Raw genomic sequence first — 5647 nt, forward strand, 5'->3', positions numbered from 1 at the left:
CAGTCACCGCCCCCGCAGCCAACTCCCCCCAGCTTATATGCTAAGCATGATGTCGTATGGTATGGAATATCCCTTTGGCCAGTTTGGGTCACCTGTCCTGGCTGTGCCCCCTCCCAGCTTCTTGTGCACTTCCAGCCTTCTCAGTCGGTAGAGCATGGGAAGCTGAAAAGTCCTTGACTTAGTATAAACACTGCTTAGCAACAACTAAAGCATTGGTGTGTTATCACATTATTCTCATGCTAAATCCAAAACACAACACTATGCCAGCTACTAGGAAGAAAATTAACTCTATCCCAGCCAAACCCAGGACAAATATGTTAACAACTATCAACTCAGAAGGGGTACTAGTCTATTTGAACCACACATCTGCTCTTGGGAAGGAGTCCCAACATTCCCATGTTCCTACAGCCTACTGCCAAACAAAAGTTAAAAATCACTTTCATCATATAAGACAGCCAAGTTCTTATCACCCCACCAAAAAACCACACCAAACATATTTCTCAAGTAACCATATATACACTGAAGTACACTGCTGTAGGGGGAAAAACGTTGATTAGACCTGAAGATTAGAAGCAAACAGAAGGTACAAAAAATTTTCAAGACATTAATGCTGACAAGCATATCATAAATAAATCCCAAGCCCTATTTCTATGTCATCTTAACTCCACCTTAATTATTATAAAGACTACCCATTATTTCAACATTACAAGTACAGTAATGAATTAAAAATCTATTTTTATAAAATTTAAGATTTTACATCACTCTAATCAGCTTGCAAATGTCAGCTGAAATATTATTTGAGTTTATCAACCAAGCAACTGAAAACCTATTTAATTTTTTTTAACTGCTGGGCTCCCATGAAAGCAAGACAACATCCATCTTGAGAAAATCTCAGTATTCTTTAGAAGTCTCAGCATCTGTTTTTGCTATTTATTTAGCACTCTTAAAGAGCTACTTTTACCATATTAACATGTAGTAACATAAAGAAAGGAGGAAAAGCATGTTTACTGTTGCTGGTTTTCTCTGAGCAATTCTGAATGAAGTGACATCCTTCTGCTTAGACTACTGACACTTTCTGAACATACAATTAATCCATGTTAGTAATCTCATACAAACTGGAACTAAACAGCAAGAATACACAACGTCCAAAACATGAAGTTTGACTAAGAACCACCAAGATTAGCCAGCTTGCTTTAACCAACCTATTTTTCAATTTTCTACGCAAATGCAGGTTTCCCTTCAATACCTTCCCTTTGAAAAAGGGAATGAGATTTTTCCAAATCTGAACTCCAGGTGGTATCTTCCACAAAACTCATCTTCCCATCTCTCAAACAGTGATATGTTGAAAAGAAAGTTAGAAGTGAATTCAGAAACTTCCAAAACAAGTAATCAAACCTTAAAAACAACAAGAGTCCAAAACCATCTCTGAATACACATTCCCAAGCGAGCCTGCAGCTTAAGAGCATGGAATTGTTCAGACAACTGGATAAAGCACTGAGCAACCTGGTCTGACCTCATAGCTTACTCTGCTTTGAGCAGTTGGACTACATGATCTCCTGATGTCTTTTCCAACCTGAATTATCCTATGATCCTATGAACTTACTACACTATTACACTACCTTTGCCTATCCATGCAACCGGGCTTTCTTACTGGTTTCACTGCTCAAGCTGCTCATTGAGTACTTCAAGCAACTATAACATATCTGGTCATAATCACATAGACATCAACTCAGTGAAGCTCAACATCTAAAATTGCTTGCTTTAAAAAGAAAACTGGCATCAGGTTGAGGTTAAGTCACACACACCAGCTCGAAGTAATAAGAAGAGGGGACGATAAGTTTACTTTTCCAAAGCACCACCTAGGCTATGATCCTAGAACTTACTACACTATTACACTACCTTTGCCTATCCATGCAAGCTGGATTTCTTACTGGTTTCACTGCTCAAGCTGCTCATTGAGTACTTCAAGCAACTATAACATATCTGGTCATAATCACATAGACATCAACTCAGTGAAGCTCAACATCTAAAATTGCTTGCTTTAAAAAGAAAACTGGCATCAGGTTGAGGTTAAGTCACACACACCAGCTCGAAGTAATAAGAAGAGGGGACGATAAGTTTACTTTTCCAAAGCACCACCTAGGCTGATGTCTTCTTGCATAAAAGTTTAAAAATCAAAACAAAACAAAAATGTATCTCCAAATTGAGACTTCTTTGTTACAGAAACTTTATAAACTCACTAGACTGTGCAGGAGTTAGCATGAAAAGCAAACCTCTACACTAAACTGAGACTATTTGAATTTGCCTTATTTTGTAATGTGATCAATCAGTCACTGCACAGAAGATGCATGCTCAAGAGCTTCTGAATCTTTCACAGGATCGCAGCCAAGTTAAGAAGCACAAGTCTCAAAGAAAGTTATCATCCTACATAAAAGCAGGCAACTTGAGAGGACACACCAGAATCTGAACATTTACAATGTCATTTTCAGAACCTAATAGCACCCTTTTTCGACACTGCAAACCTTAGACTCCCATCAAACCTCTATGGCAGTTAGCAGACAACACAAATATCATACCTTAAATTTGTTTTTAAAAAGCCAAAGCCAAGCAAGGCAAATCTGTAGGACACAGAAGTTCATTAGTTCTTCTACACAGTTACCTACTTAAATAGTAACCTACTACAGCAAGCAATCTCAAATAAACTGTGAAAACTGCATATAACTTTGAGACCCTCAATCCATTGACTGAAAAGTGACATTTGATAAAAACTTAAAAAGTTTCTCACACTTTACAAGTGAACACTACAGACAAAGCATGATTCTTCTCCCTCAAAACTATGTTGCTGGAATAGGAAGAAGTTACTCTAACTCCTTGGTTCTGTAATCACAAAACACTTCTCAACTGCGTTGCTTCTTTTTTAAAAAAACCCCAAAACTGAAGAACAACAAAACACACCAACCTGAGCCTCACCTGTTTTTACAGGAAATGTAAAATGCAAAAAAAAGTGGCCCCTCAGCAGGTTACATAGATTCATAGGATAATGTAGATTGGAAGTAACCTCCAAACTGCTCTAATCCAACCTTGCACTCGAAATAGGCCCACTTAAATTGAGTTGCTGTGGGCCTATTCCTGCTGCATTCAGAAAACTTTCAAGAATGGAGATTCCACAGCCTCTCTAGGCAACCTGTGCCAGGGTCTGACCACCCTCACTGGCAAAAAGTGCTCCTACTGTCTCACAGGAATGTCCTGTGTTGCAACTTGTGTGCAATGCCTCTCATCCTACAAATGTGCACCTCCAAGAATAGTGCAGCACAATCTTGATTTCTGTCCACAGGTGTGTTGAAAATAGCAATAAGATATTCCCTTATTCTTAGCATCATTTTCTTTATGACCTTTGTAAGCACAGCATGAAAACCAGCAACACCAGAATCCCAGTCAATAACTGAAGAGCCACTTTCAATCCAAGTTTAGGACTTTACACTAGGAATTATTTTTGAGTCAGAACAAAACAAATCAGCACTGTACTGCTTTAGAGAAATAGGAAACCTTCTGAAGTTTGAGAGACCTGAATCATGCCTAAAAAAGAATTAAGAGGTCCTGTTTAAAAAAAAACAAAACAAGAGCCCTGAAAAGACTGGGTTAGACCAATCTTTCCCTTAGGAAGACAAAACAAAGCCTACCTTCCTAAAATCTGCCACTTATGAATCCTGAAATAGATGGGAGACATAATAGAAGAGCTATCCAATTCAATTTTGAAGAGATTGCTTTCCTAACAGCCGTAAAGCAATGAATTATTCAGAAACAACATACCAACAATGGAGAGAGAAGAGGCAGTCTCCTTAAGTGCTGGAACATGAAATCCCAAACAGACACACAAAATGTTCCAAACATCCAGCTAATAAGCAAAAATGATCACTTGCACAAAGATTAGTATTTCTTCATCTTGGGTTCCAACTGACATTATTTTATACCACACTTTTGGCATGGTGTCAGCCTCTTACTGTCTGCTAAGTCTTACATCACACCAAGAGGAAGGGAGTGAAGACAATTACAAAAGCATCTGGAATATATTCCCAATTAAAAACCAAGCAAACACACACACACACAGTGAGGAGAGGTTGGCAGGGGATATGCACGTGTCAGATAGTCAACTGGTTTTGTTCATGCTATACTTCATCCACTAAGGCAGTGTTCTATTAAGATGATCAAGCAAAAAGGTAAGCAGTGTATTGCAGCACTCTCTACTAAAACTGTGTCACCAATAAGACAAGCCTGAATGTCTCCGTACAAGTTTTTACCTTTCAGAGAGATTTCAGCACTGAAAACTATTATTCATGCAGGCTTACATAGAGGATCAGCAGAGGGACTCCTTAGTATGGCCTTATCATTTATATACACACTAGTCAGGAATATTTGGCCTACATGAGGCATACCTCTTAAAACAGCATTTCTTTTCAGAGTCTGCCATCCAGAGACCTGAAAAGACAGAAAAATAGTCTGAAAGTTAACATCCAAAATTACTCAAAATCCAGCTGCCATGAAGAAATACTTAGCTCACTAAACTCACCTAAAAGTCTCTAAGTATCTATATTAATTTAAGATAACAGTGGGGCAGGGGCATTTCTGAGTAAGAAAAAGAAAGGGGGAAGAGACTGTCAGAATTAGATCCTCAGGAAGAAAAAAAAAAGATGTAATACAGTCTCCTATGAAGGACACACATGAGCAAGGAAAATTACTCAAAAATCCAGTAGACCTGTCACCATGTGATGGCAAAATGAAAAGAAATTAATTATCTTCAGAAATGACAGGGAAAATAACCAAATAAATAAGCAGAAATCTTGAACTACAACCTATGGACTAGATAGTGATCAGTCTGTAAGAAAAGAAAATATTTTGGATTGAAGATCCACAGCCAGATGAGTATTATTCTCAGTTTTCAGGCTATATTTGCAAGTAATCTGCTCTTTGTATCTTAAGTTTCCAAATATTTTTTCAAGGAAATAATTCATATTTCCAGAATCTCTAGCTATTTTACAAAATAATAAAAAAAAAAAAAAAAACACCTTTGCACCACCTTTAGACAGAGGTTAATCAGCTATTTTACAAAATAATAAAAAAAAAAAAACAGACACCTTTGCATCACCTTTAGTCAGACGATAATCTCACATGAATAGATTAGCTTGACAGAAGGCGGCAATTTTTCTTAAGTTGATTCACACAGGAAATACTCAGATGTTACAGAGACAGGTAAAGAGTACTACTACTTCCGTCTTCCTGCTCCGAAAAATCAAAGGCATAGCCAGCAGTTACTGATTTTACTGTTATATTGCTAAGGGAATTATAAATACAATGATGTAACAAGATATTAATGATAGCAGTAGGCGAGAACTCCAGTACCACAGAAATAAAAATCTCCTGGCAATTCCACTGTGAACTTCTTTGACTGCATTCAGAGAAAAAATTACTATTAACTGAAAGCAATGCAGAGTTGCATGAGATGCTCTTCTGTTGGAACCCACAAAAAAAGTCCTCACCAAGGACGGAAAGCCCCTCATATGGACAGGAGAAGAAACTCCGGAAGGCATTTCCCCGCCCCCAAAATATATTTCTGCAGCAAAATGGGGAGAACAGAGCAGTCAATGACACT

General features: G+C 37.9%; 1 protein-coding gene across 1 annotated transcript in view; it reads right to left on the bottom strand.

Annotated features, from left to right (window-relative positions):
• PCGF3 (polycomb group ring finger 3) overlaps positions 1-4464 on the bottom strand; it is a 36026-nt gene extending 31562 nt beyond the window's left edge. Inside the window, exon 1 of the mRNA XM_009274636.1 lies at positions 4434-4464. The gene's annotated coding sequence lies outside the window, so the exon portion shown is untranslated. The remainder of the gene's footprint in view (positions 1-4433) is intronic.
• Between the last annotated feature and the right edge of the window lie 1183 nt (positions 4465-5647).

This window comes from Aptenodytes forsteri, unplaced genomic scaffold, assembly GCF_000699145.1.
Source record: "Aptenodytes forsteri isolate BGI_AS27 unplaced genomic scaffold, ASM69914v1 Scaffold224, whole genome shotgun sequence".
In the NCBI taxonomy this organism is placed as follows: Eukaryota; Metazoa; Chordata; class Aves; order Sphenisciformes; family Spheniscidae; genus Aptenodytes; species Aptenodytes forsteri.